Source organism: Euwallacea fornicatus, chromosome 4 (assembly GCF_040115645.1).
Source record: "Euwallacea fornicatus isolate EFF26 chromosome 4, ASM4011564v1, whole genome shotgun sequence".
In the NCBI taxonomy this organism is placed as follows: Eukaryota; Metazoa; Arthropoda; class Insecta; order Coleoptera; family Curculionidae; genus Euwallacea; species Euwallacea fornicatus.
This window is the reverse complement of record NC_089544.1, coordinates 715,904-727,579: the sequence shown is the minus strand read 5'-3', so window position 1 is coordinate 727,579 and position 11,676 is coordinate 715,904.

Here is an 11,676-nt window from a genome sequence, read left to right as displayed (position 1 = left end):
AGAGGCGAGACAGGTACTTACGCACTAGGATATCTACCGTTATCCGGAGGGTTCTGGTCAAACAGACCAAGTTAATTAGGGGCGCTTCTCACAGGCTGCTCTAGGGAGGCGCGAGATAATCTCCATCGTTTGTTAACTCAAAGATTACCCACGCATGCGCATAAAAAAAAATTCCAACATTAAGAAAAAAAAAAATGTTCGTCTGGATTAAGTTTTATTGGGTGATCACATATCGGATATCAATCCAATTATATCCATAAGGAGTAATTTATTGCCTCAGTTTTCCGGAGGGCTACGCACGTTGCCACTAACCATAGAGAAGATTAGTGAAACAATTAATGCAGAAGGCCTTATTTGGCTGGAATTTTACTTTCGATTTAAACCTATGCCATAAAATCTATTTATTTATTTATTTTTGGGAGACAGAAACGTGATAATCCGAGCTAAACGACCTCCAAAATCACGAAGGGAAAACGAGACAACAGCCGCTTCTGCCCGAGTCTATATACTGAGCAAAGACATAAAATATCGATTTAACTGTATTTAGTTTCAGAGAGTAAATAGGTTTTAATTATGATATTTGGCACATAAATAGAAAGGACAGTTTGCAATAAAATTAGTGTTGTCTCAGATAAGGTTGTTTGTTTCAATGCTACTAAGGTCTAGAGCAATGTATATATACCCGTTAGTTTTAGTTGCCAAGGGTAATAAAAAATTCACGACCAAATTCCCCCACACATACAGGGTGTTCATAACGTGCATGTTTAGACACGATGTCAGAGAACTTCTTAGAGTTCTCATGAAAGTTAATAGCTCTACGAGCGGGGAAACGTTCTGCTACTGAAATATAGAGCGCCAAATTCTCTAGTTATTTTTCTGGTCAATTCAACAGATTTTCAGATATTTAAATAAAATTCGAAACATCGATTACTTTTCAACCGCAGATATCTCTTAAGCATAAAGAAATCTAAGGGTTGTAAACTGGGTGCTTAAAGACGGATGTAATTTTCCTCTTTGCAGCTTCCACAGTTTTTGAGATATTAGGTCGGAATTTCGAAACTCGCTTGAGACCGCATAGATAGACTTTTCGATCGTTTGCCTTATTATACAGGGTCTTCCTGTTCTTAAGGCGCGCAAAATTGACCCAGTTATGGCATCATTTCGTCGTCAGAGATACGTCATGTGCCGGCGCAACGATTTGTCCACCAATTTGTAGAGTGATGTCCACACGTTTAGGTATCGATTTATAATTAAAACCCACGAAGCAGAAAAGTGTAAGTGCCCAGTCCGATTATTTAATTTAAATAATTGACTTAGGTCAGACCGATCAATCAAATTTTACAATATACATAAATATGCTGACATGGATATCCTAACTATATAAAGTCAATAAGCACCTATTTAAATTGGAAGTGTGAATATTAATGAAAAGATTACCTATGGGTCTTCTCTCCTCCTAATTTCAATTTGAAACGCGGTGCGTTAAGATAGCGCGTTGCGACACGAGTTTCATAAAGCGGCGCATTATCGCACCAGTTCAAGTTTGCCAGACCATCCTCTCCAACTGTGTAATAAATACTATTTTTTGTATCGAGTTATAAACCTATATTAACACTAAATAACTGAGAAAACATATTGATTTTTTCGCGACTGATTCACGCCGGCAGGCGCCATTTGATATAAGGTTCGAATGTGGCAAAATGTAGGTAAATTTCGCTGATACGGAAAGCATTAATACATATTGCATAATTCCGGTGTTAATATGTCACAACATTGTTAATTTCTGGAGCTCTTAACATGGAGAGGTGCATATAATGCTCACTTCGGCAGTAAAGGTCGTGTTTTGATGGCCAAATGGGAAATTGCTATTTGGCTAACGAGTGCGGAAAGTAATGGTTTCCCGCACGTGTTACGTGCAATATTTCTACGTGCATGTGGGTCAACTTCGCTGTTGCCGGACCGACTTGCGAATTGAGAACGTAATGCAGATACCTCCTTTCATTACGTGACTAGTTGCAAAATGAAACGATCCGTTTAGTCACCGGTTTTTATTATTATTACTCTATCGGTAATCGTTCGAAAATTAGCCTAATTTAGGTATTTTAAAAAACCTACAAACCTGTTTTTCTGTTGAACGAAATTTCGTCATAGTCATGGCTGTTATTAGAATTAAAACATATTCAACCGACGTTCTGGCGGACAATCATCATTGTAATCGATTACATAAAAAAACAGACTGCAGACACGTAAACGTGGTTAATTGGGGGAATCGCAGTTACGTCGGCTGAAAATGGTAATCGAAGCTTTGTCACCAAACAAGGAAAACTAACGGTAAAAGAAATCTTAATTAGGAATTTTTAAAAGTCCTTCATTCCTCCAATTTTTGTCGTGGAATGTGGTGGAACAACACTATCAGCTGAAGGGAAGGATGAATGTAATAACTTTATTTATGCTACTTGGAGAGTGACATTGCTATTGTTTAACGGGCTACTGGGTTCGATGAGTTGACCTTCACATGTTGGGAAGGTGAAGGGTAACACCTTTCTGCAAATGACTACTTTTTTCGCCTGTTCGAATTATAGATTGCGCAACCTGCTTCGCGTTTTTTGTCAATAGAAAGTGCATTTTATCTATTTGGTCATTTAATTTGATTGGGGAACTCTGGCAGCGTTAGGACCCGGGCCGCATGAAGTCCGAGCGGACGTGGCAACATGGCCATCCACCGTTGACTGTCTTTTGTTTATGTTTTTATTTACGTCCATGTTTAAGTTTAACCACGAGGGTAAACACCCTTTTTTGGCACTTTGCCGCAGTACTTATCGGAAAAGGGGCCCTTTGCTCGCTTTTTCTTGTGATTCGTGTGACTTTCTCAATAAATCTTTAACAGGTACATTATTGTTTAAACAAAAAAAACCCTAGTAATAGAGAGGTTATTTTCCTGAAGGAAACGGTGTCTGCGACTGCGCACTTGGTACGTGACTATCCACTCTATAGTTTGTTTGGCGGCCATTTTTTCCGTTCCCGAATCCGAGAAGGGAAAGCATTTTTGGCAGTTCAAGACGGATTGTACACGTTTCTGATGGCTCCCAACCGGAACCCCAACAGTAACAAATCTGGATTAACTATACAAAGTGTTATTTAAATGCGTGGCCAAACTTCGGAGGCGATTCTTTTAGTGATTCCGAGAGGAAGAGTTTATGTGTATAAATATAAGTCCGGTAATGTTTCCTGTCCAGATACAGGATGTCAAAATTTTTAATAGTTATATACTAAAAACAGCTCCTGCATAACAAGAAGACGAACACTGGTGTGACATTGAAACGTGGTCACAGTTTTTAACATAGTGTAAAGGCATCGTTTAAGCTAGAAATTATTTGTTTACCTGTGGTTGTAGCGTGCCGAAACGCCGGAAATTTAAGAAAAATCAAACAAGAAAAACGCTTTATTAAAACTGCACTTAAACAAGCGATACGCCATTTTTTTAGTAAAAAAAACTTTTAACAATAAGTAATACGAAATTTGCAATAGTTCCTGAAAACGTCCTCAATTTAAACTCAGTTTACGTGTTCGACCAACTTTTAAAAATTTAATTTTTAGAGTGCTTTTCAGGGCCTTAAAAAACTCCATTTTGGAAATTTCCTGTGCGGTGAAAATTCCGTAATATGGTTTAGTTCCCTTGTAGAGAGGATTTTTCTACATATATCCTGAATATTTTATCAAATTCGAACTACAAATAAAGGAGTTGCAGCCTCTTAAAATCACCATCGGTTTTCTCGCAAAATGATGGAATTTAGACATTTTTGACGGTTTTAAAACGGCGTGTGATTTTGATCAAATTTTCAGGATATATATAGAAAAATTCCTTCTACAAGGGGATTAAACCATATTAAAAAAATTCTGCCGCATGAGAAGTTTCCAAAACGGAGTTTTCTTAAGAACCTCAAAAGCACTTTAAAAAATCATTTTTTTTTTAAGTTGGTTAAACCCGTAAACTGAGTTTAGGTTAGAATTTTCATTATACAAACAATACGAATAGTTCTTTGAGTGACTGTACATATGGTTATTTTATCTGATTGCACGAATCTCGTGTCCGTTGGATCAATTCCCCCTCAATGTTGACCGGGGTTTTGTAGACGAAGTACTTTCTGTGCCTCCAAAGGAGCAAACGTAATCCGCCACCCTGGATGGCCATGACTGCTTAATGCGGAGAAATACCAAAATTTGATAAAGTCGCACATAAATAAAAGATAACAACCATAAGTAACACTGCCAAATTTCAACAAAACAGTTTAAAGAATTATTAAGATTTTTTCAAAAAAAAATTCTAATGAAGGTTTGACACCCCGTATGTATCTTGAAAGCCAAGCACTACTGTACCTATGTTATTTAAACTTTTCATCAAAGGATCACCCCTTGAAGTTTGACCACGTAGTTAAATAACACCTTGTATACGTATGTGAGCCCTCATGGAAGGTGCTGAAGTGCGTTTATGTTCGTTGTTGGTGTTAACGTAAACATGTGCCCTCAAGGCTGCTACGGCGAATTGTACCGGGTAAGTTCCTCCTTTTCCGATTCTAGAAAGTAAAGCCGCGTTTACACGGGTTTCGAACCACGATTTGTGAATCATGCTTTCGTGGGGCACAGCAGTTTTCCAGAATTTACGTTTATTTTATTTATAAAAACCATCTGGCATATATGTTAGATGCATTTAATGATAATTGATCATGTTTAAAAGAGTGAGTGTGAAAGGCGGCGGTAACACGACAAAAAGGGGCACAAATCGAACGACTGAACTTACGCAAGTCTCAGTTTACTTACTGCACTGTGCAATAAAGCTTCTCGCTGCTAATTTATTTAATTCTTTTCTTGCCTAAAATGTCACTTTCCCTGTTGTTTAATTTAAATCACAAACAAATTTGGCATTCAGAAGTATTTGTTTGGAGTTACCTTGAATGAACAGACGGATGGTCATTTATGTGTTTTCCTCACTTCGCCTGCGTCATACATTTTATTGATATATTGGAAGCAGGTGACCGTCCACGGCCAGATGATTATGACACATTAAATAACTAATTCCATTGGTCACATGTCAATTTATATGTTTTACTTCCTCTTTCGTAAAGATTACCAGCTTCATCTACGCTACCTCGTGGTAGGTTCTCTCGGTACCATTGTACTGTTAGTTGTGTACAATTCAATTATTAGCTTTTGGAACACGAGTCGTTCTTAGCAGATCCACAATGCGGTATTTTGTCTGATTTGTTCTGGGAACCTGTACCACTCGCAGTCTTCTTCGGCTCGCTCATAAAATTTTTTAATAACAAATTATTCAAGGTTTGAGAGAATGCCCGTCAATTAACATTTCGATGGTTCCAGGGGCCTCAATCTTCAAAGGAATTTTGTCATTTTAGTGATAATAGAGGCCCTAAAAATAGTGTTTTAACATCTCATTAATTGTGCATCAAACCAAGCATGAAACGCTACGTCTATTACCGTGACAACCATAAAACATGCTGCGAATAGCGATTTATCTGAAGCAATCAAAGGTTATGCGTTTCCTCGGTTGCGAACAAGATTATCTCCATTGTTAAGGTTAAGGTTAAAATAGGAGCAATAATACTTATAGCGTTAAATAATTGCAGTTTTTGTGTTGTTTACGGCAAAGTATAAATACTTGAGGTGCACACACTTCTAAATTTGCCGTGGGAGCTAGCAATTATAGCCCTATTGTTTCATGCAGCTATGATAGTGGTTAAAATGTTTGTGTAAGGGCATGCGCGTAACGCTTATCGGTTGATAATTATTTACAAGTCTTACGAGAAAATATCATAAAAATTGATCCGTTAACTTGTGCCCTTCGGATCGATACGAGTTCCTCGTCCGGCGACTATCTCTATCTATAAAAATAAGAAAAACAATGGACTTTTATGAGAAACTAAGGCTTGGCACTGTTACGAGATTAAAGTGGTAAAAATGTCAGTAGATTATAAGATACGCAGTTTAGCACAAGTATGCAATAAAAATATATTAATCGACCATTCAGGCCATAAGGCGAATTGGCTGGATATGCTCTAGAAACCAATAAACGTTCTAAGACAAACCCGGACGGTGTAGCACAACACGTTGGTAAAATACAAAAATAAGACATCATTGTTACATATAACAAAAGTTGTACAATGTTTTTCGGTTTGTACAACGTTTAACCCGATAAAGGCCCGCAGATCAAAGAAAGTTGTAAAATTTTGATGAATTATCAAAGCCAGTAGTTTATACAGGGTGCCCTAAAAACTTTGGTACAAATTAGCAGCGGACGAAACAGCGTTGAAAAGTAATGCGGTTAACCTGGACTTATATAAAACTTGGTCCTTTCCGATTTACGGAGTGTCAAAACAATTTTTTTTTGTATTTTGGCGATAAATCCTACATTTCGCAAGTTTTTGAGATTTTGCGCAGGGAGGTTTCGGCTACGACAAATCTATTTAAACATCTACTTCCAACTAACGTATAGGTAGCGCCACCTACGTCGTACATGTATTTAGAAAAACTAACATAACTTTCTAAATAAACCTCGTAGATCAACCATCGTATGAATTTGGAAAGAGCAGACCCTTTTCCAAAGAAAAGGTGCACTTAAGAAAAGCACGCATCTCGAACGGTTTTCGAGATACTTTCGGGTACACTTTCGTGTGCATTTGCCATGAGTTCGTTGACAGCAAGCTGTTAAAGCGGCGCCGTTTTTAAAATACTAAAAAAATGCATTTTTATGATATACGAAAAGCTCCTCGTAAAAGTATTATAAATTAACTTGTCAATTTTTTATTTAATTAATGTCAATTAAACCGAAACTTATTATTTAAACGAAACATTATTTTCCAACGCTGGTTCACCCCCTACTAATTTGTACCAACATTCCTGGAACACCCTGTAGATCTTACAAAACTCATTAGCGTTCCAACCGAATTTTGCTAAAGGTGTGTTATTATTTTGTATTTTTTAACATGGCGCGGGCTTCGTCTCAAACGCAGACTGCGGTAGGAGAACATGAATCAATGTGGAGGGTGATCACTAAAGCTAAATTGAAGCATCAGAAGCATGTCTTGGAAAAGTTCATCTGCAGACGTGATGCCGGGAGGTGCTTGTTGATGAGTGCCAAGTGGCTTAATCGACTCCTATACATTTACGATTTGCCCCTCGCCCTGCGATAGTCTGAGCGATCGCGCATCATATTCAGGTATGACGCAATAGGGGTCTATGACGTCTAGGCCGAGATCTAGTGCGATTTGCTGATATATCCGGTAAATACTGGTTTTGAAGCATAAAAAATGAGCAGTTTTCTCACTAATTTGCGAACTGCTTCTGGTTTAATAACGTTATTAATATTTATAATATGGAAATGAGCATTCGTATAGTTCGATATTGACGTATACAAATGAATGTCCTATCTAGAAGCGTATGTTTTACATTTCTTCATTTTACTTTAAGAATTTGGAACCGACACGTGGTGTCATGGCATTCTGTTCCGTCAGATAAAGCGTTTCATGAGGATGTTCTTCAATTTTCCCATTGCCCGTTTCCCCTCACATAGTTTTCCCTATTTAACATTTACCCCCGTAGTTTGTGGCACATTTCTTGGAGGACACAGTTCAAACTCGAGTTAGACCTGCCTGACCTTGACCCTCGGCCACTTTGGAAAAAAGTGATCTTGATAAGAATTGTCTCATTCGTGTTCTCCTCTAGGGGCAGCGTGAGTTGCGTGTGTTTACTCAATTAAACGAGAGCACGATTGCACTGCAAAATGGCGGCGAACCCGCGTTCGCCCCAACCTCGCCATTTTTCAAATCGAATTTATTTGGATTTATTCGAAGGAAGAAATAGCGTGACGGCGCCATTAAACAATGGTCTCGAAATTGCAACAATTGCGTCTGTTAATTGTATCACACACATTTCTGATTGACAACTATAAAATTCGTGAATCAGCTGCGCGGTTTGAAGGCCAGCAATACAGGGTGTTTCCTAAACGGCAGGCAAAAATTTAGGGGGCGACTTAAAAATTCTTTTTGTCCCTCGACGATTTGGAGAAAAACGCTTCATTCCCGAAACATGAGGCCATAAATGTAAAGGACAATGAATTTTTGAAAATTAGTCGGAAAATAGCCCCCTAAATTTTTGCCTGACATTTGGGAAACACACGGTGCATAAGAAATATGCGGAAAAAAGTTAACAATTACTTTATGAGGTAAGGACTGCGAAAATTTACCACAATTCCGGTGTGTACTTCGAAGATCAACCATTGCGTAAGACATTTAAAAAAATTACGAAATAATCGTAATAATTACGTAATCGTTTTATAGCGACAATGGGATGATACATTTTCAGCTACGAGCGCAAATTAGAATAGTAAAATTGTAAATATGTATGTATACAGGGTATCGTTGGCTGAGCGCCCATTGGTAGTACTTAGAGAACCGCGAAAGCCTGACAATCCCGACATGCTAGGCGGCCATTCGAGCCCAAGATCGACTGATCGAAAATATTTTCAAAATGGGGGCACTTCCCGAAGTGCGGGCACCTGATGACCACTTTCTTCTTTTAAACGGAATGACTATGATGTTTTTTATTTACTTATGATTCCATGTTGAATCTCACGTCAACTTTACCTAAGACACTGATAACTGAAAATGTGCACTTTTAGAGATAAAAATGATTTTATGTCAAAAATTGACAGGAATCCCTTCGTGTAGGGAAATCGCTTTAACGGAACTAACAAAGGTAGTCAGACAGTTGCACTTCATTCTTCCGAATTTCAATTTTGATAATTTTCTACAGGGTGGTCTGCGAGACAAATCGAATTTGGCGAAGACAACAATGCCAAAAAGTCATTTTTTCTCACGGCCCACATATTGTTGGCTGGGCTAAAAGGCCGTTTCATTCTGCGTTCAGTCATGTAACGTTTCCTTCCTGCAATAGTAATTACGGACGGCGTGACGGTGTCTAAGACGTAAGTATGTCTTAAGTCACGTTGAGTAATAAGGAAGAAACGATGTCCGGACGGATTTTCCTATAACCCGTGATAGCTACCTGGTCCCTGAGCCGTAACGAATTGCTGTTAAATAGGCATTTCAAATCTTTTTACGTCCCGGAATTTTCTCAAAGGTTACAGTATATCTTCGAAATGACGTAACAATTGCGTGATTCAGTACTTTTACTGGAAAATGAATGTGAGACAAAATGGTGATTAATTAGGTTAAAGCTGTGTGAAATTCGGAGGGAGAGTCGGAATCCCCCCAACCGCACTCTTTACTACTCATTCAGAACAAGCCCAGGTATTTGAATCTGGTACCGGGAATCTAATTAATTGGCTCGCCCGGGTGGTTTTGTGGTCAGAAAAAACATCGGTGTTAATGAATATTTAATTTTTTGAAAGTGATTGTTCTTCAGGAAACTGAGTTGCATCAGCTGGATTTATCATTACGACGGGAATAACAAACTGCGAAAAAAAAAGCACTCATTACTGTAAACGGTTATTTAAATGGTAACAATTATAGAGATGTAACGTAATAATTGGTCATAGTTAATAACCTGACATGCATGCAAATTAAATTAATCCAGTAATTTTTTAATGCAATAACATAAAAATTCCTATTTATTGACCATAAAGAGGTGCGATATTATTATTATTATTTTTATTTTTCATACAAAATTAATTTAAAAAAATCAGGTGTAACGGTGTGCATAGAGCAGAGAAAAATACGTGGGGGGCCTCCGAAAAGGGGCGTTCCTAAACTGTATGTGCGAGCATGCCCTTCACCTCTCTTAAGCGGGTTTTGAACTACTGAGTGTGTATTTTTATGGTTTCGATGGTACAAATCGAAAACTGTTTGAAGCAGAAGTGCCGCTTTCGACTTTTCCAGCGGCGCGCCTCAAGCTCATTAAAGGGAAATCCCGAGGTTTTGCCAACAGCTACCTATCATTACGTTAGTAAATACAGTCATGTCTCAGCCATGTGAAACAATTTTTAAAACCTTATTAAGCACATGATAATTTATTACACAATGTGAAATAATTGCAATACATTTACATTTTTAAGTCAGAGTCATGCGAGCTCTGAAGCATAACTTTAACGCGAAAAAAGTATTTAGTTGGCATACACGATGACCACTTTTTTTGAAAGGTTTTTTTACCAGCGATTATTGCAGTTAATCACTATATATATTTAAATAATTGCGGAAAAATCGATTATCGAAATTAAGCGCATGCTTTTTTGGTTTTTATTTACCGTACATGCAGTGGTGGAAAAAAGTGCGACATATCGCATCTCTTGTGAGTAATTAAGAATGAATGCGTTTCATAACTCACTCTCTTCACTTCAAAGAACGCTGTTCCATTTTTCAACAGTTCATGACGAGCGCGCAAATGTCATCCTGTTCTTCTTCAAGACCAGCGGTTTTGTAACAGCGACGCCGCCGTGAAGCCCTGCAGCCATTAGACGATTTCTTGCAGTTCCATTGGGAAGTTCGAGAATGAATTGTGTGGTAATTTCACCTCTGGTTTGCCTCAATGACATTCGGAGATCTTTGAGAGAGGTTCGTCTAACGACTTTGTCTATTTAGAGGGTAGTTTCTCCGGGACGTGCTGACTTATTACGATTTAGACCACCACCCCCGCCTGCGAAATTTGTTTAAAATCGTTGACGCGGCGCTCTGGGTAATATTCTAATTTTCGCCACATCACGTTGAGTTCAACCACTTTCATTGAGGCTCAACTACCTTTTGTCTAAACTGAATTGGAAAATTAGCCAAAATTGCGCTCTAATGGACTTAAATTGGAGCAACCTGTCGGGGCCTGAACCGGATTGAAGACAAAAAAGTCACAAACAACAAAACATTCCATTCTCTTTTCCAAGCAAAAAACTGCAATAGATTAAGACGATTGAACGTGGATGGCAACTGGATCAGGACCGACATTTGGCCCACGTAAGCTGAACAATACTTTGAGCCGGAATTTAGAAATTGCGACTATTTCTAAGAACAGTGAGTAAGAATTTGTAAAATATTCTGTACTTTTTTCCACCAGTGTATATAGCTGCGGTATAGGACAAAGCTGGTTGGTGCTACCGTCCAACTTCCCGGGTTCATTTCGGAGGATCGGAGGGCCGACTTCCTCGCCTTAAATGCGTCGTAATTTCTCCAACTTACTCCGTATCAAATTGAAAAAAAGTCCGGCAATTTGGAAATTAACATGTTCCCAAATCCATGTGGAATTTAGAAAATTAGTATGATCACCGATCATAAAGAAATTTAAGTACGAAATGTCCACCTGTACTTAGTTGAGAATAACTGAATAATTTATTGTTCAATAAATTACAAGTACTTAGTTGGGTGCATGCCAACCGCCTTGGATACCATTCCCCAGAGATCTTATCTTTCGATACCCTACGTAGGTTACCTAATTATGGGTATACATGTTAATAATCCTCCACTATTTATTGAGATTAATTTCTTTAAATAGAAATTAGACGGAGGTATTGAGAGAAGATATCTACCCAATGCTGAAGTACACAAAACTTGTTTGATCGTTGTCGAGTCCTGCGTCAGTCGCTGACGTCACATTAAGTAGCGCATGTCTTAAATTGAATACGTAAATTACTCAAATAGTTTACGTCACCGATTCTCGTCA